General features: G+C 36.7%; 1 pseudogene; it reads right to left on the bottom strand.

Annotated features, from left to right (window-relative positions):
- Nucleotides 1-56: 56 nt before the first annotated feature.
- Nucleotides 57-26,686, bottom strand: LOC111733577 (annotated as a pseudogene).
- Between the last annotated feature and the right edge of the window lie 705 nt (nt 26,687-27,391).

Genomic DNA, 27,391 nt, shown 5'->3' with positions numbered 1-27,391 from the left:
TATGGACATAATAATGTATTATTAGTATTTGCCAGACTTCTGTCAACATTGACATCCTTGTTTGACATATGACAGAACCATCACACCAAGCAAAGGATCAAAGTTGATCCTAATAAGGAGGTAAAGTTAACAGTACAATAAAACACATTTAATTTAGATTTCTTCTAAAACATAAGTTCTACTCCATTCTTGTGTTATTTATCTCTGACTTTGGCAAAAGTTTTCTGTAGGGTACAGTTTCAAATTTTATTTATATTTTTTGAAAAGGAAATACATTCACAATAGCCAAAAGTTAAAGTGATATGGAAAGACATATATTAAGGCATATCCCTTCTACCACTGTCTCCATTCACTCCTTTCTCTCCTGTCCCATTTAGGTAATCAGTCACACTAGTTTTTCTGTTCCAGTGCTTCCTTACACAAGCACAAGCAAATGTGAATAAGTATTCTTATATTTTCCATTTCTTATACGAAAGGAAACATACTATATATGATGTTCCATCTCCCCTTTTTTCCCACCTCTTTTTTCACTGAGTACACCCTAGAGATGTTTTCCATATTGGTACATATGGAAGAACTCCTTCATTCTGTTTTAGCAACTGCATAGTATTCCATTGTGTGGATATGGCAAAGTTTATTTAACCAGTTCTCTTTCATGGATAATTGGGTCAAATTTTTTGCAATTACAGTGTTGCAATGAACAATCGTAAACTTATGTCATTTCTTACATGGCGAGTGCATCTGTGCAATAGGTTCGAAAGGTAAACACATTTGTAATTCCAATAGATGGTGTAAATTAGCCCTCCATATCGGTTATAACTTTTGCATCTCCACATGTAGTATGTGAGAATACCAACTGCCCTATAACTTTATCAAGAGGCTGTTACGCATTTAGAGTTTTGCCAATTTAAGAGGTGAAAAATAATACCTCAGTGTAATTTTAATTTCTATAATTATGACCGAGGTTGGGTATATTTTCACATGTTTTAGGAGCCATTAATATTGGTTTGTTTGTATGTGTAAGTGTGAGTGTGTATGAACCGTCCATGCATATTCATTGTTTATTCACTCATGTTTCTTGAAATGCTTTTATGGTTTCTTTTTTACACTTAAATCTTCAATTCATTTGGAGTTTGTTCTACTGTAGTTGTACAGTTTGAGATACACAGATCCAACTTTGTATTTTTTCAGATCACAACCTAGTAGTCCAAAGTTCTCATGAGCCTACCAATTAGGGATGACATTTTTTTTTTTTGACAGACCCTGCCTCAAGTTTATTTTTATGAATAGTACAGGAGGATGAAGACACCAGCCCAATGCAGACAGCAGCCCAGGAGTCACACCTATCCTTCCATCCTCACATGGGCAGATAGAGGCTTCTACTCTGGAGCCTTCATGGGGGCCTGGACAACTTTGGGAGCCAGAGCCTGAGCCCAAGCGGGAGGTGGAGCTGCAGCCACAACATGGGCCTTGGTTTGAGCCTTGGCCTTGGACTTTGGCCGGCAAAGTCTGAGATCCTTGGCGATATAAGCACAAGCGCGTTTCTCAAGCTTGTGGAGAGTGATGTAGGCAAGTCGACTGAGCTTGTGCCTGCCACCCTTTGTGATCTTGGGCTTGATCTCCTTAGGTTTATAAGGGCCTTGATAGCCTCAGCATGTGCACTCTTGGCCTTGGCATTGTTGGCCTGCATCTTCTTCAGGCCCTTCTTGTTGTGTTTCTTGGTAAAGCACATGTTCCTCAGGAACTTGGGGTCCACCCCCTGAAGAGATTCATATCTTTGTGATCGGGGTTTCTTGATGCTATTTCTGTGCCATTTTCAAGACTGGTTGTGTGTGGTGTGGTTCTTGGACTTGGCCATGTTTACACTGAAGTCCATGGCTCCCAAAGTGCCTGGGACCGGAAGAGAAAGAGGAGAGATGCCATCTTTTTCACGCATTAATATCACATGTCTGGTTTAATTTCTGGACTTTCCATTATCTTCCACTGTTCTTATTCTTTATTCAAGCATTTTTCAATTTCTGAGACACCCCTGTATGTTTTAATCTCTGGTAAAGTCACTCTCCTTGTGTTGTTTCTTTTTCAGAATTTCACTGGCTACTTTTGCTTATTTTGTAGTGAATAGTTCTTACAGTTTTGTTTGTGATCATTTAAACTTGGGTGTGAGGACATGAAGGATGAAGTAGACTTCTGCATATGTTATAGAAACTACTTTCTATAAATGATTTTCTCCTCATTAAAAAAATTAAAACTGAGGCTGAATAAAATTACCAAGTTTAGTTGGAGAGTTTTCTTGTGAATCTATAGTTAACTTTGCATTGGCCAACATAACTCAACAGAACTTGCTCTGAAGAATTAACATATCTCACCAAATAAAATAAAGAGGTTGAACCTATAGTAGTCAGAGTTTCATCTTCCTAGCCCCTAGGATGAACAAAGCCATAAGACATATGCTCCTGGCTTCAGGACTAACGACCCTGAGGAAAAGGGTTCAGGAAGTAGCTATTTGGTTCTAATAAATGAAAGCTGGGAGAGCCATGATATTTGTGAGTGAACCCTGCACCCAAACTGGAATAGGTGTTACATGCATCCCAAACCTTATCTTAAGCTACTCTTTCCCCCGATTGGAAAATAGTCCCAAGCATCTGGGCATGGCCCGGGAAGAACCATTCATAGCATATCAGCTGACTCACAGGCATTCATCTCTAGAAAAGTACATCAGGGCATACCTGCCTAGGGAGGGACTGGGGTTTCAAGAGGTCAGGAAAGATATCCGATTAGAGGGTACACTTGAACTAGGTTTTGAAGGATGAGAGGGAGTTTTGTGATAGATGAGTTTAGAAAGAACATTCCAGACAAAGGAAACATCACAAAAGCAAAGAAGTTCAGGGACACATAGTTAATTCTTGGAACAGCAAGTGGTTTGGTGGGGGCTATAATGAGGCACACAGGGACATGGGTGGTACCTATGTGGACAGACAGATACTGCAGTGTTCTCTATGTTAATTCCTGAACCCTAACTCTAACTCCTTTCTTACGCGGTAAATCACTGAAGGATTCTTTATTTAGCCTGATTTTTATTATAAAAATCTTACTTTAACATAGTAAAAATTTAAATAGCATACATTTCTTTCTTGACTCCAACTTCTCTCCTCCGAAAAACAAAACAAAACAAAACAAAACACTGCTACAATTTCTTATATATGTTTTCAGAATTTTCTCTCCAGAAACATGTATTATGGGCATATGTTCTTTTTAAAAGGAGATTGTACTATTTTTTTTCCATTTAATTACTTATCTTTTCTATAACTTCTCTTTGCAAAGCCACATGATTTTTTGGAATACTTTTGTTAAAAAATGGTATAATGACTCTCCCTCCATAAACATAATAACTGCACTATAATGAAAGTTTGTACACTATAGTTTCAGGCAAAGACACACTCACCAATTTACTTGAATAATGGTCTCTAGTCAGAGATTATCATACAGAACTAATTGGAACTACGCACCATGTTTGAATGAAGCCAAAGTGTTTTGTTTTGTATATGCAGACCAAGCAAGAGGAATAAAGCAGTAGCATCTTTCACACATCTTCCATCTATAGTTCATGTGTACTATTTCTACATGATCAAAGCACTCTGTTTAGGTTTTACTTTGCTCTCACATTTTTCTATGCTACAATTTTATTTTTAAAACCAGTTTCAGAGCAAGATAACCATGAGTCCACATAAAAGTGAAAAAGATGGTACATAAAGCAGAATTCACCTTCCAAGGAAGGACTCCCTTGTTCCCCACTCTACCATCCATCATCCACTACTAAGTCTCTTCCCCTTTGGGCAAGAACAAGGGACTTTCATTATGTGCATATTTGCAAACTGATGTTTATTACTTACACAAACTTGTTTTCATTATTCAGTTGATTTGTTTTTATATCTGTAAAACATTTTTGGTTATTTGAGGTTGGATTAGAGCATAACACAATTTCCCAGTAAGATTGAGGTAAGTAGTTTTTTGTTTTGTTTTGTTTTGTTTGTTTGTTTGTTTGTTTGTTTGTTTTTAATAAAACAGTACTTCATTAAGTGGCCAGGATTTCAGGAATAAATCAGTGTCTTTAAAGGAGGATGTAGAGAGTCTCTAAGGGTGTAGATTATGGCTAAGGCCACAATAGCACACCTTGATCTATACCTTTCAGTTTATGACTTTCCAGGGTCCAGCGTCTGTAGATACTACAGTGACTAACCCTCTTACTTTGATCTCTTACTGGAAGATTTAGATTTTATTTTTAAAAAAAGGAAAAAGAAACATCAATAATAAAAAATGCTGCAATGGAGATCCTTTTACACACATCTTGAAACACTTGTACAGGAATAACTATAGGAGAAATTTCTAGGAGTGGAATTGCTGGGTCAAGGAGCGTTTGTATTTACAATGTGAAAGCAAATGCCAAATTGGCTTTCCATGATAATGCACCAATTTACACCGCTATTAGTATCAGACAAGAGTCCCTATACCCTTACCAACAGAAGACATAGCAAACACTTTTAGATGTGAAAAGAAGTCATTTGTCTGTTTTTATACACATTTCTTTAAATTATAGAGAAGCATAAGAGTTAAGAAGAACATTTTTCATGTGCTTATGGTTGTTTACAATTCTTTTTCTTTGATCTACCTCTTCCTGTCCTTTGCCTATTTTTTCATTAACTTGCTAGCCTTTCTTTTATTGAATTGTAAGACTTAATGTTTTAAAATAAGGGTAAGATACAATCACATTTTAGAAAGTTCTTTTGCTATATAACACCACCTTGATACTACAGTTTATCATTTGATTGATTAATGTAACCATATTTTAGTGATTTCTGAAGAATCTGAGCATGTATTTCTCTGAGACTCTCTGAAGGAGAAAAGTTACTATAAAATATAAATTTTATAAAAATCTCATAGGCTAAGTCTCACTGAGGGAGAATTTTATTCTTTTTTTTTTTTTTTGAGAGTTAGGCTGCAAATAACAGTAACCAAGAAACTTGACAACAAAAAGAGCAGAGAAAATGTACCTTCTCAAAATTAAAAAAAAATTGATCTGTCAGACTATTTCAAAAGTAGAAAATAAAAGATATACAACCATTGTATTAATTTTCTAAAATACTGCTTTCATTCTCTCTGAAGGACAGAAACATTTCTTCACACTCTTTGGAGAATACACACTTGGCAACTGCTTGTTAATGAAGGCAACTCTTTTTCTGCATTGAACTTTCCATTTTCCTTTATATAGAATCTAAACTCCCTAGATGGGCGTTCATGCCCTTTAGAGTCCTGGTTTTGAGCTATATTTCTAGTATGATCAGTCCCTGTTCACAAATGTGAAGTGGCTACTCCATGCACAGTAGACATTACTCTTCTTGATCTTTTGTTGGCATGTTCCCTTTCCTTGGAGAATCCATCATCCATGGCCCATCTGGCTCCAAAGGTCAACTAGGTCCTACTTCTCTTTGAAATTTTGGTTTCCTCACTCCCACAGAATTCTCTAGACCTCATCCTCCTCAGCTGTTTGCCTCTTCCTTAGGCTTTTGTTTAACTTTCTTTTTTTTTTTTTTTTTGAGTGAGTTTTGTATCTCCAACTAGATTATAAGGCTTTTTAGGTCAAGAGTACTGTGGTAGATTTCTTATGGCCCCCTCCCCTCATAGGAACTATCATAATACTAAGCACTCACATATTTACTAACTGAACAACACAAATGGGATCTTGAGATGCTTTTAAGCTGTAATATGAGGTACTCCTCAAAACTTTCTACCACAAAACACTTGCTTCTGACCATTCCTTCTCTATTCAGACTGGAGACTCATATCTTCCACCTATGCCTTCATTGTTGGGGTTCTTTAACCATTCAGTCCTTGTTCTTCTGCTCTACTCATCTACTGGAAAAGTCTCATCTACGCTATATTGTCTGCCACCAGTGACTTAAGAGTGTAGCCTAAACAAACCCTAGAGCCAAACTCAGGCCCACCTGGCTGATATTCATATGCCTATCAGATATCTGCACTCAAATATCTCTGAGGTACCCAAACCTACCTAAAGTTGGACTCATTATCTCCCAGCCCTTCTCCTGTTCCTTTGTTCTCTATCTCCGCTGGCTGCTTGACCACCCTCCCAGTCATCCAAACTAGGAATCTAAGAGTCCTCCTTGATTCCTCCTTTACCCACATGCCACTCTCATAATCCAATCAATTACCAAGCCCTGAAGATTTGAACTCAAAAATGTAACTCCTTTCCACTCCAACTTTCAGTGTCTTAGTTAAGGCTTGCATCATCTCTGGACAATTGTAGCCACTTCTTAACTAGTCTCTCTGACCTTAATCTCATGACCCTCAATTCTTTCCAGAATGATCAATTTTCCAACCTCAAAATAGTTCCCAAGCTCTTGGTTGCCTACAGGGTGAAGTCTCCAAGTCTCAGCCTGGTATATAAGGCCCATAGACCTCTGTCCCTGTCTATTTCTCTTTCTCTGTCTCTCACAACTCCCACTGAACACAGCAGCAACACAGAACTGATTATGGTACTTGCCAATCCACTCACCACCATACCCATCCTATATTCTTGCCTTGCCTCTTGTTCCAAATGTCTGCCTTGGCTCTAATGTCCTTCCATCTTCTCTTTACCTGGCCACCTCTGTCCATCCTTTAACACTGGACTCAGGGTGCCCTTCCCCAGGAAGCAAAACATCTCATGATATCTGATCTCTCCCATTTTGGTTCCCAACTCCCAGCTAAGCAATACCCCATCCAAATCATTTTAATTTCACATAGAATGCAATATTCTATTTATGATATTTTTTCTTTTATATATCTGATTCCCACTTGATTGTGAGGTCCATGAGGACAGGGTTCAGATTTTAAGCATCTTTAGTTGAACACATATTAAGTACCCAGTTTGCTAAGTGAAAAACTTCAGTGTTTATTTCTCTTCAGTTTATAGACAATTGTAATGATACATAGATGAAAGTGTTCAGGATACTTTACAATCCACTTCTACTGCTTCATAAAAGATATGTCTTTGTGGGTTTATATGGGATAAAGCTTTCCAAAATTGGGATGAATTACATGATTCATTACATATACTTGATACTTGTTCATTTGTTCCTTTGCAACTTTTCCTGGCTAAACTTTAACACAATGTTAGAGTGGGAGAAGTGAACTCTATGCCTGTTATGACATGATTGTGGTATAGGTTAAAGGTGTATGGCAATGAACTGCCTCATAAAACCAGATTTGTTTGGATGTTGCTTTGGGGATAAGACCACAAGTTGCCAAGTGATGAGGGTAACCACACGTAATCCTGAATAAATACAGTGGCTGTAAAGATGAAAAGGATTGTAAAACTGGAGTTGGAAGGAAATAGAAAATAAAACAAAGTTGCTTCATGTAACTGCTGTCATGGCTCTTGGGTCAGTATTTCTTATCCAATGGTGACTTTAGCATGAGAACAGAAACAAGAAAGAAAAAAAGGGCAATTTTATCTTGGTTTCTGGTTCTTAGTAAGGAAATATGATAAATTCAACTTAGCACATAGGAGGCAGTTTATCAGCAGTCTATCTCAAGTCACTCCGAGTGTGAATAGATTCCAGGGTAACCTGTTGCTCAGCTTTTGTCTGCTTCTGTCCCCTACTGGTTCATTTGAAATTATTGACACTCAACCCTGAACAGTTTTTGGCCTTTTGTGTAGAAAAAGGAAGACGATTTTCCCTAGAAATGAAAAAAGAGTATTTCTGTGTACAGGCCCTTGTATTTTAAAATTGGAATTTATGGAGTATATTTCATTCCTTTTGTAACTATTCAGTAACGACCCACTCCTAAAAGCCTAGGTTAACCTAAAAAGAACTATATTAACTATTACCTTACATAAACCTGGCCATGCCCTTAAAAAATATTGTGGCTTATTGATTCAGGTAGAATGATTAACACATTGATTTTATTACCTTCTTCCTGTCTAAATTACTAATAGTTTGTTATTCCTCTTGATCTTCCTTCCCTGTTAATCTTTGTGAGATTTGTGGTTTGTATTTGTTTTGTAGCCAGAATTTTCAAATAATGTAGTTTTCATTTTACATTAATTTGAAATGGAATGTTATTGGGTAAAATTCTCCTTAGGAGTATAATGAAAAGCACCCATTAATTTTCAGGGCAAGAGAGCTAATTACTCCCCTCCTCCTTAAGTCTGTATTAATTGCTAGTAACTTTTAATAGAACCGAGTGCATAAAGCTAATTTCGATTTCTTCTTTCCAATATACAGCATATCTGAAATGCTTAGCCAGAACATATTTATTCACTTATTATGTTTTAAAGGTTTATTTATGTTGTAGCATGTAGCAGGACTTCATTTCTTTTTATTGCTGAATAATATTCTATTATATGGACATACCACACTTTATAAGAGAACTTTCTATTATTGATCCCTTTACTTAAATCTCACTGCAGTTAAAGAATATACTTTAAGTTTGACTCCTTTTAAATGTATTGAGACTTGTTTTATGGGCCATAATATGGTCTATCTTGGCAAATACTCTGTGTAAAGCTGATTGATTTTGTTGTTCAAGCCTACTAAATCCTTGATGATTTTTTATTTAGTTTTTAAAAATCAATTATTGAGAAAAGGGAATTGAAATCTCCAACAATAATTGTAGATTTGTCCATTTCTCTTTATAGTTCTATCATATTTATGTGATTTATTAGGTGTGTATACTTTCAAGACTGCTCTTGCTTCCCGATGAACCGATCCCTGTATCATTATGAAATAACCTTCTTTAACACTCGTAATATTCTTTGCTCTGCCATCTAATTTGTCTAGTAGTGATGTAGCCGTTTCAGCTTCTGTCAATTACTGTTATAGTATATTTTCTTCCATTCTTAGACTTTTCACTTATTTGTGTCTTTATGGTTAAAGTGTGTTTCTTGTAAATACCATGTAGTTGGGTCTTGCTTTTTATTAATCCAATTTGACAATTTCTACCTTTTAATTTAGGTATTCAAACTATTTATATTTAATGTGTTTATTGATATGGTTAGGTTAAACCTATCATCTTGCTATATGTTTTCTTTTTGTCCTATCTGTGATTTGTACTCTTTTTCCCTTTTTTCTAATTCCTTTTTTTAAATTGAATACTTTAAAAATTCTTTTTTATACCATTCATTGACTCATTAATTATAACCTTTTAAATTTTTATTTATTGCTTTAGGATAGATGCATCTTTAAATACAGTCCAACCTTCAAGTGATATTATACCACTTCGCATATAGTGAAAGAACCTTACAATAGCATTCTTCTATTTCTCCCCTCCCAATCTTTGTGCTGTTGTTATACATTTAATTTTTACATATATCATACAACCCATGTTGCATTGCTATTATTTTTATTTTAATAGTCAACTTTTTTTAAATTTAAATAACATAATAAAATTCTTATATATTTACCCAAGTAGTGATAATTTCTGGTGTTCTTCATTCCTTTGTCTAGATCCAGATTTTCATCTAGTATAATTTTCCTTCTGCCTAAAGGAGTTTTTTTAACATTTCTTACAATGTGAGTCTAGGTGATAAATTCTTTCGGCTTTTATATATATATATATAAAAGTTTTTATTTCTCTTTGCCTTGAAAGTAAAGAATTCTAAAAAGTTTTTTTTTCTGTCTATATTTTAAAGATGTTGCTCCACTATTGTCTTAGTATCTTCTGGCTGCTATAACGAAAATACCACAGACTGGGTGGCTTAAACAACAAAAATTTATTTCTCATAGTTGTAGAGGCTGGGAAGTCCCAGATCATGGTGCTAGCAGATTCGGTGCCTGGTGATGTGTCTTACTTACCTCTTAGTTCATCTTTTTTTTGCTCATATGACAGAAGGAGCTAGGGATCTCTGGAGTCTCTTTTATACAGGCACTAATCTCATTCATGAGGGCTCCTCCCTCTTTATCTAATCACCTCTGAAAGGTCCCATCTGTTAATACCATCACCTTGGGGGTTTGAATTTCAAAATATGAATTTTGGAAGAACATAAACATTCATTCCATTGCAACTATCTTCACACTTACACCTTTCTTTTCAAACAGAAGGCTGTTATCATTCTTTGTTTTTCTATACATAATCTCTTTTTCCCTCGGTGAATTTTTAAGATTCTCTTTTTGTCACTGATTTCATGCAATTTACTTATGATGTATCTTAATTTAGTTTTCTTTGTGTTTTTCGTGCTTGGGGTTTGTTGAGTTTCTTGGATATCTGGGTTTATAGTTTTCACCAAATATGAGCAATTGTGTATTTGTAGGAATACAAAAATATCCAGTACTTGCCTCACTAGTAGGGAATAATTAGCCCTAGAACAATTAACCCTAGAATTGACTCTAGTCTCCCCCAAAATTTTAAAGATGTGAAGAGATTTAATGGTTTAAAGTAACCGAACTATGTCTCAGACCCTTTTGAGTACTTTGCTCAGTGCTCCATTAATCGTTTTTTCTAGTCTAGCAGGTGGAAACAGGCAATATCCCTGTACCTGAGTGAGCCCCAAGTACTGTTTTCCTCTTGCGTTTTGGATGGTTCTTTCCTCCTCAAGTCTCTGGTAGTTTTCTCACACGTGCATCAATCATTTCTGCTAAATATTCAAGGTAGTTCCTTTGTAATCTCTTGAGTTCTCTCTCTGTGCAGCTCTCTTTTCTCCAGTACTCTGTCCCCCCAACTCTAGCTGCTTTGACCTCCCTAGACTCTCAGCTTTGTCTGTTCAACTCAGGGATTCTGCCTCAGTGAGTTCCTGCTCTCTTCAACATGACCTGGAAACTCTCTCAAGGTAGTAAGCAAAGGGAATCACGATGAGCAAAAAGCGAGAAACCATCAAAGTTATTGCCTTCTCTTTTTAGTGAGAGCACCTTATCAAGATAGGTAAAGGGTCTTAAAGATCTTTGGCCTCATGGCTATGATTATTTTCCTATTTGAAGACATAAAACACCCAGGGCTGGTTCTCCAGTTGTTGGGTTTACTTCACTCTGTGCCACATGTACTCATCAGGTGTTGGGCAGAAGATGGTGCTGAATTAGAATAAATGTCTTTGCTGTAGCCAGTAACTTTCATAATAATCTTAACTTTTTTTATGAAAAAGCTACAAACTGCCTAAAGGGCAACCAATATGAATGACTGACCGATTCTCACCTTCTTGCCTGTCTAAATTAGTTTTAATATGTAGTTGTTTTGAATTTTAAATAGTATCTCCCCCAAATTTCATGGGACTCTCTAGGAAAGGGCACATCTATCTTCATTCCTGGGAAGTTATTAATGACCTTTTTCTTTTTCTCATGATACTCTTTTGGAGTTAGTCTCTGCTGGGTTGCTGGTTTGAAGGTAGGAGATAGGCTTCAGTGAGTTTGGAAGAGATATGGTGGGTCATCTTTGGGCTCTCCTGGGGGAATTATACTTTTTTAGAACCTCATTTTTAGGAGACTACAGAGATAAGCACAATAAGGTAGTGTTGATATTGCATTGGAAATAATTCACTACCTGCCGATAGGCTGACAGCTCACACTTCATCACTGTGTTTCAGCTGTAATCTGGAAACTAGGTCGTGGTGGAATATCAGTCCAGAGAAATACCCTACCTAGCCCCTGGGATTTTCCTGCCAACATGGCCCAATGGCACAAACACATTCTCAAGGTTACCAGCAGGGCTTTACTTATCTAAAGCTTATGAGGAAAAATGACTGGTGGCCTGGAATATGTGATCTGAAAAGGGAACGTAAAAGGAAATTTTAAATCTTATCTTCATTGACTTATATTACAATATCAGAGCCGTCAGAAGTTTATCTTTTGTGGATATTCCATTAGCAGTGGTGCCTAATACTTTGGCTTTATGTTTCCTTCTACTCTTATTCACTACCGCTCATCCCAGAAAAAATTGTTACATTAAGGAATCCCTGTTTTCAAAGCTTCGAAAATTTTCTGCAATTTTCAAAGTCAAAATTTGAACATGGCCAGAGATTGCTAGCTTTGTAACTACCTTTGTGGTTAGATCTCTTACCTCCAAAACACCTGTCTCTCCAAAATATCTTTTCAATTCTTGCACTCAGAATCAAGAAGTGAGCATTTGGAAGATTAATAAGCAATGTTTACTCCCAAATATCTACATAGTTTACTTAAATTATTTGAGGGGATTATTGTTGATGGTTTCCTTGTTGATGCTGTGCAGAAGCTTTACACACACACTGGTATACTACTCAGCTATAAAAAAAGAAATATTGCCATTTGTGACACCATGGATGGATCTTGAGGGTGTTATGCTAAGTGAAATAAGTCAGACAGAAAAAGACAAAAACTGTATATGATTTCATTCATGTGTAGAATATAAAACAAAAAAAGTAACAAATGAAAAAACAAAACAAAAACAAACTCATAGATATAAAAGATTTGTGGTTATCAGAGGGGAAGATGAAATGGGTAAAGGGGGTCAAATACATGGTGATGAATGGAAACTAGACTTTGGGTGGTGAGCACAAAATGGAGTATACAGATATCAAATTACAACGTTGCACACCTAAAATTTACATAATGTAGTTAACCAATGTTCCCTTAATAAAAAATTAATTTAAAAAATTGGAAATGCCTAATACAGATTGAATTTGTACCAGTTTTCTGGAAGACAGAGATGGTGAAAGAAGGAAGAGGTGCCCCTCACAATGTGTCCTTTTCTAGATGTTCAGTCACCTTCTCCACTTCAATAACCCCTGCTGTTTGCTTTATGACTTAACAAACACATAAGGCCATTCTATTTACTGCCTTCAGAGGTTTGAGCTTTCCCTGTAGCTTTATCCCTGGAGGAAGTCCATAGATAAATTATTGTATGCAATTACATAAAATAAATTTAACTTGATAGGGTGGGTAGCAGGTAGGCTAGTCTTTCTGAGTGTTTCTATTGGATTAATCCCTGGTGAAGAAGGAAAATCACTGCATATAAATGAGATCTCACTGCTGTCTAAGTCTACTGATAAATTATACCATTTACTAGAAAGGATTTCTCAGTGCCCTCACCATTCCCCTCACACACTTATAAGAATAGCTATTCTCCATTCATTATGTACTAGATTTCATATGCAAGGAAGATGTTGGGCTGAGCTGGGGTTGTGGTGGGGGTTCTAGCTGATTGACTTACACTATAAACCTGGTTTGCCAGGTGGCCAGACAATCAACATTTTCAGGACACCAATCCGTCTGTGGCCTAAATCAGTGTTCTCAAACTTGGCTGCACATCAAAATCCTCTGGGGATCTTTCACTCCCAGGTGATTCCAAAGCACAGCCATGATTGAAAACCAGTGGCCTACATCAATACTTCTCAAATTTTTGCAAAGATGAATCCCCTGATCTTGTTAAAATGAAGATTTAGGGTAGGGCCTGAGATTCTGCATGTGTTACAAACTCCCAGGCAAAGCCCACACTGCTGATCTAGGCCCATTTTGCGTAGCTCAGATGCCTCTCAGTAGCATCGTAATTGAACTCAGTGATTTTCAAACCTTTTTCTTAAAGCTATGAAACCCTTTATTCAAATCCAATCTCACAGGAAAGCCCTGTATACAACACATAAAACTGGTGTGGTCCCCAGAGTGAAGGGCCAGAGCTCATCCACAAAGCTAATCAAACATAATCATAGCATGCACATTCCTTGTTAATGTACACACCGTGTACATTGGTATGTCCTTCTGCATGAAGTTAACTCTTTTTTGCAAGAGAATAGCTATAATTAGAGATTAATTGAATTTCTGGAAGAATTTTCAGGGTCCCTATTTGGGGAATGATTTTAGCCTCGTTTACATAACCATAAATGGCTAGTTTCCCCACTGCCCGACCAAAACTTCAGGTATGTGCAAATCTGACTTTAGTTCATCTTTAAATTAATTCAGATGAGATGATGTCAGAACCTGACTGCCAAGGCTCAAAAACTAATTTAAACATATTGTGAAATTTGAACTGTTTAAAGTAACATCACCGTCATTACCCATTTTTGTTTTCTTTCTAAATTATATTACCAACTAATCTTATTCATTCATACATTTATCATCTTTCTGCTTCCATAAAAATGTAAGTTACATGAAGGCAAGGGCCTATTTTGTCTTGTCACTACCATAGTCCCACATTCAGAACAATGCCTCATATAGGTGTTTAATAAATATTTATGGAATGATTGCAGAAAGTCCACCCAAAATTACTGTTTCTTTTAAGCCAAACCAGACTGACCCAGACCAATGTGGTGTCCAAGTCAGCCTTACCACTGCCACCACTCTGAGTTTCTATCCTTTCAGCCCTGTGGTTGTTGGCAGCTGAACTGTATAGACCTATAGCTTCAAAGACATGTATGAGCTGGCTATTTGAAGATGGAAGTCACTGGCATATACGTGGTAACTGAAGCAACAGGGATGGATAAAAATACCCAAGAGGAGAGCATGCAGAAAATGACCTAGGCTTGAGCTCACATGAACTCAGTATTTGAAGATTTGAAGAAAATGCCCAATATGCCTCACTCCCCTGCACACAAACCAGCACAACCAGACTACCACAAGTTTCTTCAACCATAACATGATTTCTAGATCCTCACTGTTCTAGAGAATACTTCGGCCATGTTTATTTGTCAGTTTATCAATGTCCTCTTAAAATTTTAATCATTTTGCTACCAAAGCAATTAAAGATAAAACAAATAACCCTACTGCTCCATTTTTTTAACGTGTATCAATTATCATTTAAAAGAATTAATCTTCATTAAGTAATGGAAGAAAGGGTAAAAATCAAATATCAAGTCATTTACTTTTAAAGATTTCTCTATTGCTCTTCAGTTATTTTAACAAGAGATTTGTCATCTTACAGAAATGAGATAACTAATAGATTTTTAAAAGAGAGTAGACACGTAGAAATTAGAAAATCTTCCAAGATAATGGAAAAAATAGCTATGACAAATTTGAAAACTTACAGCACTTGATTTTGCTGACTATCAGAAATTCTAACTCCTAAACAGAAATATTTCCTGAGGTGGTGCCCCCGCCCCCCTGCCCCCAAAAAGAAAAAGAATGAAAAGCCTTGGCTAGTCATGAAAGAAATGAAAAACACTAAGATCAATGAGAGTGAAGTGTAAACTTACTTGTAAAACAGTCTTCTTCCTTAGTTTAATTGCTATTCTGTTAGATTAACTGTGTGCATCATCCAATAAGCCCCAAAGGGAAGCAAATCAAGTATAGTTAGAGGCAGGCAGCCTCTAAAATGGTCCCCAGTGATCCCAGCCTCCTGGTATTTATACCTTTGTGTAATCCTTTCCCCTTCTGCTTGGGTTAGACTTATTCACTGATTTCTAACAAATAGAATGTTACAGAAGTGATGGTATGTTACTTCTGAGGTTATTAAAAAGTGGATTCTGCCTTGAACATTCTCTCTTACTCCTTTCTCTCTTGGATTTTTCATCTTGTAGAAGCCAGCTGCCAAGCACCCCTCTGGAGGCATAGGATAGCCATATTAGAGAGGCCTATATGGTGAGGGACCAAGACCTGTCAACAATTACCTGAATGAGCTCAAAAGCTGATTTCCCTTCCCCAAGTTGAATCTTTGCAGGATATCACAGCACCAACTAATAGTTTAGCTGAAACTTCACGAGAGACCTTGAAAGCCAGAGGCACCCAGCTAAGCCACACCTGGATTCCTGATCCACAGAAACTGTTATAATAAATGTTTAATATTTTAATTGCTAAGTAATGGGGTAATTTGTTATAAAGCAATAGATAACTAATGTAGCTGTATTCGTAGAAGATATTATGCTGGCCTTTTCACAATCAACTGTATAAAACTGAATTATTCTAGGAGAAAGATTAGTATCTTGCACAATCTGCTATAGACATAGAAATTAATTGATGCTGCTTGAAGATAGACATTTTCTTATGCTTCTTCACATGTTCCATGGTCTAAATCCAGTACGTGTTCAATTAATCTGCTTTGAATTATATTACTCCATTTGAAACATCACACAATAGGTCAAAAAGATCCAGGAATAGATAAATGAACTCCTCCTAGCCCAGGAAGCTCTCTGTAACAAACAATACTGGGAAATAGGTCGAATATTATGTGCATACATTACCCAGTATTGTTTGTTGCAGAGAACTATCAGGGCTAGAAAGAGTTATGTGTTCTTGGATCCTTTTAGTATTTATCAGCCTATTTGTACAAAATTTGTGTTAGGAGTTTGATTAGGAGACAAAGGCCACCACTTTTCAAAAAAAAAAAATTCTGGGTATTCTGACTATAGGTCTAGATGAGACTCCAGGCTGGATCATATCAGTACTACTCAAAACATGTTGAATTATTTTATTTTGAGGACAATGGGAGAAACTATGACATATCCATGAGATAAAAAAAAAGTGATACATTAACTGGAATATAAGACATGAGGCAAAAAATAGAAGGCTGCAGAATTCTAGAGATAAAACAACAAATAGTTTGGGGGAAGATGGCAGACTAAGTAGAAGCAGGGTTCGGGTCTTCCTAGGTCTGCACTGAAATGACAACCAAATTATAAAATAATCAACGTGGAAAATCACCTGAAGTCCAGCTGATCTAAACACGTACATCTGGTAGTATAAAGGAGACATATCTAAGCTGCTAGGAGTGGCAAAGTCCTGAGTAGGGCTGAACTCACACCCACAGGTGGTGGAGGATCACTGGGAGGGAGAGTGAGGCTGCAGAGGCTCTCCTGAAGGAGAAGGGAGTCCTGACCTCATTCGGGAGCTCCCAGAACCATGGTCCCAGCCCAGGGAAGAGGAGATTCAATAACTCTGACTGTAAACACCAGAGAGGATTCTGGCCATCTGGCTGAGATGGAAGGAAAGTGAAACCCTAGACACCCCTTTGAAGGACCCACACACAGGCGTTCTGATCTAGGTACACTCACCCGGGATACCAGCAGTGAGTCAGAGTCTCGCAAGGTATCCATGCCAAGAAATTCTGCATTCCCTGGCACCAGAATGAGGGCTGGAAGGACAGCCACTATTGTGCCTTAGTCTGGCCCCACTATCTGGCAATCTACAGACTGCAAAGCTTGACTGTGCAGACTCCTTCCACAGAGCCATTAGGATGTATTGGCCTGAGGGGATCAGCCCGCCCCACCCAATCTGTAGATCACCAGGGGCTTTTGTTGCTGGATGGCTACCACGCCCTGTGCCAAACATTCACAGCTGGCAGCCAGCTCTGTGAGCCACATTTCCTAGATAGTTTCAGGCAGGTCACTGCTGCCAACATGAATTTGGATGGATCTGTGGGATGGGTGGGCAAGTCCCAGACAGCAGCTGGTCTTTCTGTGATCTGGGACTTCTGTGTGAATGCATGAACAGTTACTGAAGTTTCAGCAAGACTGAGGCTGTATTGATCTGACTGTCAATGTCTCCCTGAGAACCTGCCTCACCCAACCCACAAATTGTTCCAGGCAGCCAATTGTCAGTGAGCCACCACCGCCCTGCCCATCCCCCACAGGTCTCACAAACCACACAGGAAATAAACTTTGGAGAGCACAGGGTGAACACTGCAGGGAAATCAGTTGCAGGCAGACCTCTGCTGCCTGCAAGAGTGGGAATATTGTGTCCAGGGAGAGCAGGGGTCTGTGGAACCGCCCCAGATGACAGCTGGTCTCACTGTGATCTGTGACTACAGCGGGAATGCCCGGGCACAGAAGTTGCAGCAAAATTGAGGCTGTATTGGCCAGACGGACCTTGTCTCCCTAAGATTCTGCTTTACCTAAGCTTCAAAGTGCCATTACGAGCAACCTCTTGTGCCTTGCTTGGCTCTGGGGTTGAGCAGTTAGTGCAAGCAACAGACCTTGGCTAGTGCAGTGAGCGCATTTCGGGAAAAACAGTGTGTGCAGAACACTGCTGCCTGTACGAGCTGCAATATCTCTTAAGGGGAATACAGGGTCTGTGTTGGCCTGATAGCCCTTGTCTCCCTGAGCTCCTGCCCCATCCAATACACAAAGTGCCCACCTCACATAGATAGGCGGCTGCCCCTGCCCTGGGATGGCGCATTCAGGCCCAAGGTGGGCAACAGCTGACCGTCCTATGATTGGAAACTTGTACAGGGAGCCACAGAGATAGCACTGGCATGTACACTGAAACTGCAGTGACAGGGGAAATTTACTCAATAGACTCAGGAGACTCCCGGGGTCCTGTGCCACCCAACATGCATATCACCCAGAGGCTCATCTAGTTTTAGAGAATGAAAGGCAGTGTTAGGCCTTGAGGAGCATTGGTCTCTCTGCTAAACTGTTATAGGTCAGGGACAAGGGATAATCTACTGCTGCCTATAGCACTGTCTCTTTCACTTACCTATAGATCCAGCATAGGCAACAACCATCTGTGGAAAGCTTTGTAGTTCTCACAGGGTAGCCCTGAGCAATCAAAAGAAGCAGCTGACCTTGGCCTACAGGGGAGACCCTCTCAAGGGACCACAAAACCAACACATCCAGAGGCTGGCACCAGACCGCAATAGAGCAACTCCTGACTAGCGCTATTAGCAGTACACACAAAGGGTGGTTGCAACAAGTATACAAGCTTTTTAGGGCAAATCTCACTCAGTGGGGTCAGCTCCCACACAGCAACTCTTACCCTGTGGGTACAGCCAATTCCCACAGTCAGCCTGAGGGTTAATCCCATCCACCGATGTATTAAAAACAATAAAGGCTTGGCTACAACAGAAGATCACACACGACCCACACGAACATCATGTCCAGAGCCGCCGGCACAACGGATCAGGGAGTGTATGCCACTGGCCATACAGGCCACCTTCCACATTAGGCCATCTGGCCAAGGCTGAGAGATGAAACAAATATTCCTGACACATAGAAATGAACACAGAGAAGCTAATAAAATGAGAAAACAAAGAAACATGCCACAAATGAAACAACAGGAGAAAACTCCAAAAAATAAGCTAAATGAAATGGAGGTAAGCAACCTAACAGAGACAAAGTTAAAATAATGGATGCTCAGCGAACTTATGGGAAGAATGGATGAGCACAATGAGAACATCAACAGAGAGATAAACATATAAAAGGGCATAGAAACCATAAAAAGGAAGCAAATAGAAATGAAGAATGTAATAACTGAAATGAAGAATACACTAGAAGGATTCAACAGTAGATTGGATGAAGCAGAAGATCAAATCGGCGAACTGAAAGACAAGGTAGCAGAATACACCCAATCAGAAAAACAAGAAGAAAATAGAATTTTAAAAAATGAGGATAGTTTAAGAGACTTCTGAGACAACATGAAGAATAACAATATCCGGATCATAGGAGTACCTGAAGGAGAAGAGAGAGAGCAAGGGATTGAGAATCTATTTGAAGAAATAATGACAGAAAACTTCCCTAACCTAGCAAAGGAAATAGACATACGAGTTCAGGAAGCACAAAGAGTTGCAAACAAGAGGAATTCAAACAGACCTACACCAAGACACATCATAATTAAAATGTCAAAGGTCAAAGACAAAGAGAGAATCTTAAAAGCAGCAAGTAGTTACTTAGAAGGATACTCCCATAAGACTGTCCATTGATATTTCAATAGAAACTTGGCAGGCCAGAATGGACTGGCAAGAAATATTCAAAGTTATGTAAAACAAGAATCTACAACCATGAATACTTTATCCAGCAAGGCTTTGGATTAAAATGGAAGGTGAGATAAAGAGCTTCCCAGACAAGGAAAAGCTTAAAGAATTCATCACCAACAAGCCAGTATTACAAGAAATGTTAAAGAGACTTCTGTAAAAAGAGAAGGGGTAAAAAAGAAAATGAAAAAAAAAAAACAAATACAAATAATAAAATGAAGTAACTATGTACCTATCAGTAATCACTTTAAATGTAAATAGATTAAATGCTCCAATCAAAAGACATAAGGTAGCCAAATGGATAAGAAAACAAGGCCCATGCATATGCTGTCTACAAGAGACTCACTTCAGATCAAATAACACTCACAGACTAAAAGTAAAGGGATGAAAAAAGATATTTCACTCAAAAGGAAATAAAAAAAAACCCAGGGTAGCAATACTTATATTAGCTAAAATAGATGTTAAAACAAAGGCTATAACAAGAGACAAAGAAAGGCATTACATAATGATAAAGAGATCGATAAATCAAGAGGACATAACCCTAGTAAACAAATACCTACCCAACATAGGAGCTCCTACATACATAAAACAATTATTGACTGACAGGAGATATTAATAGTAATACATGCATAGTAAGAAACTTTAATATGCCATTGACACCAATGGACAGATCTTTCAGACAAAAATATCAACATGGAAACAATGGGCCTAAAAGACACACTAGATTAGATGGATTTAATAGATATTTTCAGAGTATTTTACCCCAAGCAGCAAAATATACATTATTCTCAAGTGCACATAGAACATTTTCCAGGATAGACCACATGTTAGGACACAAAACAAGTCTCAATAAATTTAAGAAAACTGAAATCATATAAACCGTCTTCTATGATCACAATGGTATGAAACTAGAAATCAACTACAAGAAAAAAACTGGAAAATACACAAACACATGGAAGCTAAATAACATGCTACTAAACAATGAATGGGTTATTAAGGAGATCAAGGAAGAAATCAAAAGACACCTAGAGACAAATGAAAATGAAAAAACACAACAACTCAAAATCTATGGGACGCAGCGAAAGCAGTCCTAAGAGGGAAATTCATAGCATTACAGGCCTACCTCAAGAAACAAGAAAAAGCTCAAATAAACAATCTAACCTTACACTTAAAAGAACTAGAACAAGAACAGCAAACAAAGCCCAAAGTGAATAGAAAGAAGGAAATAATAAAGATAAGATGGAAACAAATGAAATAGAGTCTAGAAAAACAATTCGAAAGATTAATGAAACCCATAGCTGGTTTTTTGAAAGGATAAACAAAATTGACTGACCCTTAGCCAGATCCATGAAGGAAAAAAGAGAGAGGACTCAAATAAATAAAATCAGAAATGAAAGAGGAAAAATAACTACGGACTCCACAGAAATACAAAGGATCATAAGAAAATACTATGAGTAATTATATGCCAAAAAATTGGACAATTTGGAACAAATGGACACATTTCTAGAAACATACAATTTTCCAAGACTGAGTCAAGAAGAAACAGAAAATCTGAACTGACCAATTAGCACCAATGAAACAGAATCAGTAATCAAAAACCTTCTAAAAAACAACAGTCCTGGACCAGATGGCTTCATAGGTGAACTTTACTAAACATGCAAAGAAGAATTATCACCTATTCTTCTCAAACTATTCCAAAAAATTCTAAAAGAGGAAAGGCTCCCTAACTCCTTTTATGAGATCACCATTACCTTGATTCCAAAATCAGGAAAAAACATTACAAAAAAAAAGAAAAGAAAAGAAAGAAAAGAAAGAAAAGAAAGAAGGAAGGAAGGAAGACAACTATAGGCCGATATCTCTTATGAACATTGATGCAAAAAATCCTCAACAAAATATTAGCAAACAGGATTCAGCAACACATTAAAAATATCATACACCATGATCAAGTTGGATTTATTCCTGGGATGCAAGGTTAGTACGATACCTGCAAATCAATTAATGTGATACACCACATTAACAAATCAAAAGAATAAAACCATATGATTACAACAATAGATGCAGAAAAAGCATTTGACAAAATCCAGCATCCATTTATAAAAACTCTCAGCAAAGTGGGAATAGAGGGAACCTACCTCAATATAATAAAGACCATGTATATCAAACCCACAGCTAATATCATACTCAATAGGGAAAGACTAAAAATGTTTTCCTTAAGATCAGGACAACGACAAGGATGCCCACTTTCACCACTCCTCTTCAACATTGTATTGGAAGCCTTAGCCACAGCCATAAGAAAAGAAAGAGAAATAAAAGGTATTTGAATTAGTAAGGAAAAAGTAAGACTCTTGTTATTTGCCGATGACATGATACTATATATAAAGAACCCTAAAGATTCCACCCCAAAACTCTTAGAACTGGTCAATGAATTCAGTAAAGTAGCAGGTTACAAAATAAATATTCAGAAGTCAGTGGCATTTTTATACACCAGTGATGAACTTTCAGAAAGAGAAATTAAGAAAACAATCCCATTTATGACTGTGTCGAAAACTATGAAATACCTGGGAATCAAATTAAGCAAGAAGGTAGAAGACCTATTTTCAAGAAATTATAAGTTATTTGAAAAAGAAATTGAAGAAGATACAAATGAATGGAAGCATATACCATGTTCATGGGTAGGAAGAATCAACATCATTAAAATGCCCATACTACCCAAAGCAATCTATAGATTCAATTCAATCCCTATCAAAATACCAATGGCATTTTTCAGAGAGCTAGTACAAATAATTCTAAAATTTATATGGAGCCATAAAAAAAACCTGAATAACCATGGCAATCTTGAGAAAGAAGAACAAAGTTGGAGGTATCGCACTACTTACTACTTGATATCAAACTATATGACAAGGGTACAGTAGTCAAAACAGCATGGTACTGGCAAAAAAACAGATATATTGATCAATGAACAGAGTAGAGAGCCCAGAAATAAATCCATGCCTATATGCTCACTTAATATATGACAAAGGAGGTAAGAATATACATAGAAGTAAAGACAGTCCCTTCGATAAATGGTGTTGGGAAAATTGAATAGATACATACAAAAAAAAAGAAGAAGAAGAAGAAGCTGGACCACCTTCTTACACCATATACAAGAATAGTCTCAAAATAGATTAAAGACTTAAATATAAGACCCCAAACCGTAAAACTTCTAGAAGAAAACATAGGCAATAAACTCTCTGATATTAGTAACAGGAATTTCTTTTCAAATATACCTTCTCGGGCAAGGGAAACAAAAGAAAAAAATAAAAAAATGGGACTACATCAAACTAAAAAGTTTTTGTACAGCAAAAAAAACCATCAATAAAACAAAAAGACAACCGACTGTTTGAGAGAAGATATTTGCTAACGATACATCTGATAAGGGGTTGATATTCAAAATATATAAAGAACTTATACAAGTCAACAACAAAAAAACACAAACAATCCAATTAAAAAATGGGCAGAAGACCTGAACAGATACTTCTCCAAAGAAGAAATACAGATGGCTAATAGACATATGAAAAGATGCTCAATGTCGCTAACCATCAGAGAAATGCAAATTAAAACCACAATGAGATATCACCTCACACCTGTCAGAATGGCTATCATCAATAAACCAAAAAACAAGTGTTGGGGAGGATGCGGAGAAAAGGGAACCCTCATACATTGTTGGTGGGATTGCAAATTGGTACAGCTGCTGTGGAAAACAGTATGGAAATTTCTCAAAAAATTAAAAATGGATATACCTTTTGACCCCGCAATTGCACTTCTGGGTTTTTATCCAAAGAAAACCAAAACAATAATTCATAAAAATCTATGTACTCCAATATTCATGGCAGCACAATTTCAATAGCCAAGATATGGAAGCAACCTAAATGCCCATTAATAGATGATTGGATAATGAATTTATGGCTCGTATATACAATGGAATATTATTCAGCCATTAAAAAAAATGAAATCTTCCCATTTGCAGCCACATGGAAGGACGTAGAGGTTATTATGCTGAGTGAAATAAGTCAGACCGAGAAAGATAAATATCATATGATTTCACTTATATGTGGAATCTAAGGAACAAAAAGAACATACTAATTAAAAACTGACTCACAAATATAGAGGACAATTTGGTGATGGACAAGGGTGGAGTGGGAGAATGTGGTAAAGGGTTAAAGAAGTACAAATTAGTAGTTGATAGATGGTCAGGGGATGGGGAGCACAGCATAGAGAATGCAGTTAGCATTAATGCGTTGGCTGGGTGGGAGGCCACGGGGGAGAGTGAGCGATTAGAGTTAGAGGGATTGTTTTATGGACTGTATAGGTGTCTAACCAATGTATGTATACTTGAAACTAATGAAAAAATGAAAAAAGAAAAAAAGAAATATGACTCCAAGTAAATAAAGAAAAACAAATTAGGACTTGAGGAACAACTAAAATAAACTAAGATATATGTTCCTAAGGCCAGGTAAACTTTTGGCACACAGTTTAAGGACATGGAAATGATGCATTCATTATTCATAAAGCAATTTAAGAATCTAAAAAGTTCTTAGTTAGGTACCAGTCATTTGGGAGATATAAAGGCAGTATTGACATTGTTCCTGCTCTCAAGAAAACTGCTGGACGTGGTTCCATAGTGTAGCGGTTAGCCCGTCTGCTTTACATGCAGAAGGTCCTGGGTTTGTGCCCCAATGAAGCCACGGTCCATGGTCTATGGCCCTCCCACCCTGAACAAGTATGATGTCTGATCTCAGAAGCTAAGCAGGGTTGGGACTGGTTAGTACTTGGATGAGAGACCACCTAGGAAGACCAGGTGCTGTAGGCATTAATAATAATAATAATAATAATAATAATAATAATAATATTATTATTATTATAAAATAAATTTAAAAATAAAAAGAAAACTACCAAAAAATCCTAACCAACTGCAAGTGAAATTACTTACACATGAAATAATTAGAAAACAAAAAAGCAACATGTAACATATTGCAAATAATAGAATTTAGATCCTGGCAACATGGCAATCTGAAAAAAATATGAAGCCACACACACTGGGCAGAACCTCAAATACAGGATAAAAATATGTTTAAGAATTAAATATATATCTAAAGACCAAAAGATGAATTTCCAAGAGACAAAAACAAAGAAACTTAAAGCTAGAGCAATAGGCTCATGAGCTGTGTTTCATCAATGACCAGGAGATGGAGGGCACAGTGGGATTGTGAACCTACTATACTCCTCAATGCATTTATATTTTAACCCCTGTAAGGAATAAAGAGACATATCCTTGGGCCCATTTGAGCAATGAGCTGTATCTCATGACCCTGCATAAATCCAGTGAAAGGAGGAACAGAAATAACCCTGCAGAAATAACAAACCACATCAGGTGTGGAGTCAAAATTTATACTGAGAATCTAATATAAAATCTGGTTCAGGATCATCAAAACTCCTAGAGTACCTGGATAAACAAATGCAAAATCTCTCCGCAGGAATAATCCCATAAGCCAGATTGCAAGGTACTACCAGAGAGAAACCAATCCACTTTCTAAATGTAATATGGTATTCTGGATTGCATCCTTGAACAGGAAAAAGAGACATTGGAGGAAAAACCGGTGAAATCTGAATAAAGTCTAGAGTTTAGTTAATAGTCATGTACGAGTATTGTTTCTTAGTTTTGACAAATGTGCAAAGTCAATGTAAGGTGTTAACATTAGGGGGACTGGTAGAAAATCTCTGTATTATTTTGCAACTTTTCCATAAATCTATACTTATTCCAAAATAAAAAAAAAAGTTTATGTAAAAAACTCCTCACTGAAGAAAAACTTATAAAATTTAAAAACACAAGGAAACAATCTACCATGAGCTATAGTCAGTAAACACAACATACAAGAAGATTAGCACTCACAAACTTTAGATATTAGAATATTTGAAAGAAAAGGTAAACATAATTTAGGATTTTTAGACAAAGGATGTAAAGTCAGTGAAAGAAGAGACCACTACAAAAAGGTACAGAGGGTTTAAATAGATAGATAGATAGATAGATAGATAGATAGATAGATAGATAGATAGATGGATAGATAGATGGATGGATGGATGGATGGATGGATGGATGGATGGATGGATGGATGGATGGATGGATGGATGGATAATTTTCTGAACGTTAAAACAAATTAGGTAAATTTGAGAGAACTGGAAGATATAACTGAGGAAATTATCCAGGATGCTCTACAAGAAATAAAGACATGGGAAAAAATGAAAGACTTTAAGAGACATAGAAGATAGAATTAGAAAGTCCATCATATATTGAAGAGGAGCATCAAAGGCAAAGAGAAAGTCTTAAAGGCATCTAGGGAGAAATGATGTGACTAGGGAGAATTGATTACCTAGAAATGAACAATTAGACTTATTATTAATAATAGTATAAAAATATCTTCAACTACAAATCTAGAATTTTATCCCCAGTTAAACTATCATTCAAGAGGGAGAATGACATGAATTTTCAGACAAAGACTGATATTATTTACTGCATATAAACCCCTTGATAAAGTAATAAACAAAATATGTACTTCAACAAAAACAAAATTGATCCCAGAAGGATTAAGATGCAAGATGCAATGGTTAAAGCAAAACAAAAACAGGTATGTACACATGTAGGCAAGTCTAAATAAACTCTAAAAACACTAGCAGTGATGATTCATTTGGGGAAACAATAGAAATAAAGTGTTAGGCAACAAAAACATGCAAGTGAGAAGTGACTGGAATTAAAACATTCCAAGGTCTTTGTGTTATTTTAGAGGAAAACGAGCATTCTGATTAACTTTACATTTTAAGTATGCTTGTTAAGAAATTAATATTAACCTCTAAAAGAATGAAATATAATGTATAATTTCCAAGAGAAGGCAAGGAAGAAGAAAAATAAGAAATGAATATTAGACAGGAAAAATAATATGGGAGAAACAAAACCAAATATAGCAGTGATAACAATACCTAATTGAATTAATCTTTTGCAGACAAGGCTTCTCCAGATTGAGCTAAAAAAGAAAACAAAATGCAGTCATATGCTATATAAGAGACATACCTAAAATATTATACAGAAAGGCTAAACACAGAGGGATATAGAGCAATACCCTTGGCAAATATTCATCAAATGTAATATAAGATGAAATGAACTTTAAAAGAAAAATCATAATTAGGATAAAGAGGGTCAGTCCATAATGATAAAGAAAATAATTCATCAATGACACATAATCTTGAACTTGCATGTCCCTAAAAATATAACTTTAAAATATATAAGGCAAAAACTGGCGAATACCACAGTCATAGTGGGAGATTTTAATGCATTATTCTTAGATCCTGATAGATCAAACAAACAAAATATTCATAACACAGATGACTTGAATAATCTTCACAAAATTTACTATTTAGATATATTTACAAGCTTGTTCTAACCCCACAGCCTATAATTAGATAAAGCACATACGTTTTTAAGTACATACAGAACTAATACTGCCCACATACTAGAGCTTAAAGCAAGCCTCAACAAATACAAATCTTTATCTTACAAAACAACTTTTTTGAACAAAAGGACAGCCTCAAACTACACATTGGAAACAAAAACAAAAACAAAAACAATTTCTAATTTATGGTTCAAAGCATAAATCCTATTGGAAACTGCAAAATGTCTAAAACTGAAAGACAATAAAAATTGTAAATCAAAACTGAAATGCAACTG

This window comes from Pteropus vampyrus, unplaced genomic scaffold (genome assembly GCF_000151845.1).
Source record: "Pteropus vampyrus isolate Shadow unplaced genomic scaffold, Pvam_2.0 Scaffold582, whole genome shotgun sequence".
Classification (NCBI taxonomy): Eukaryota; Metazoa; Chordata; class Mammalia; order Chiroptera; family Pteropodidae; genus Pteropus; species Pteropus vampyrus.
Note: the sequence above shows the minus strand (reverse complement) of the source record. Positions and strands in the feature narration are given on the sequence as shown.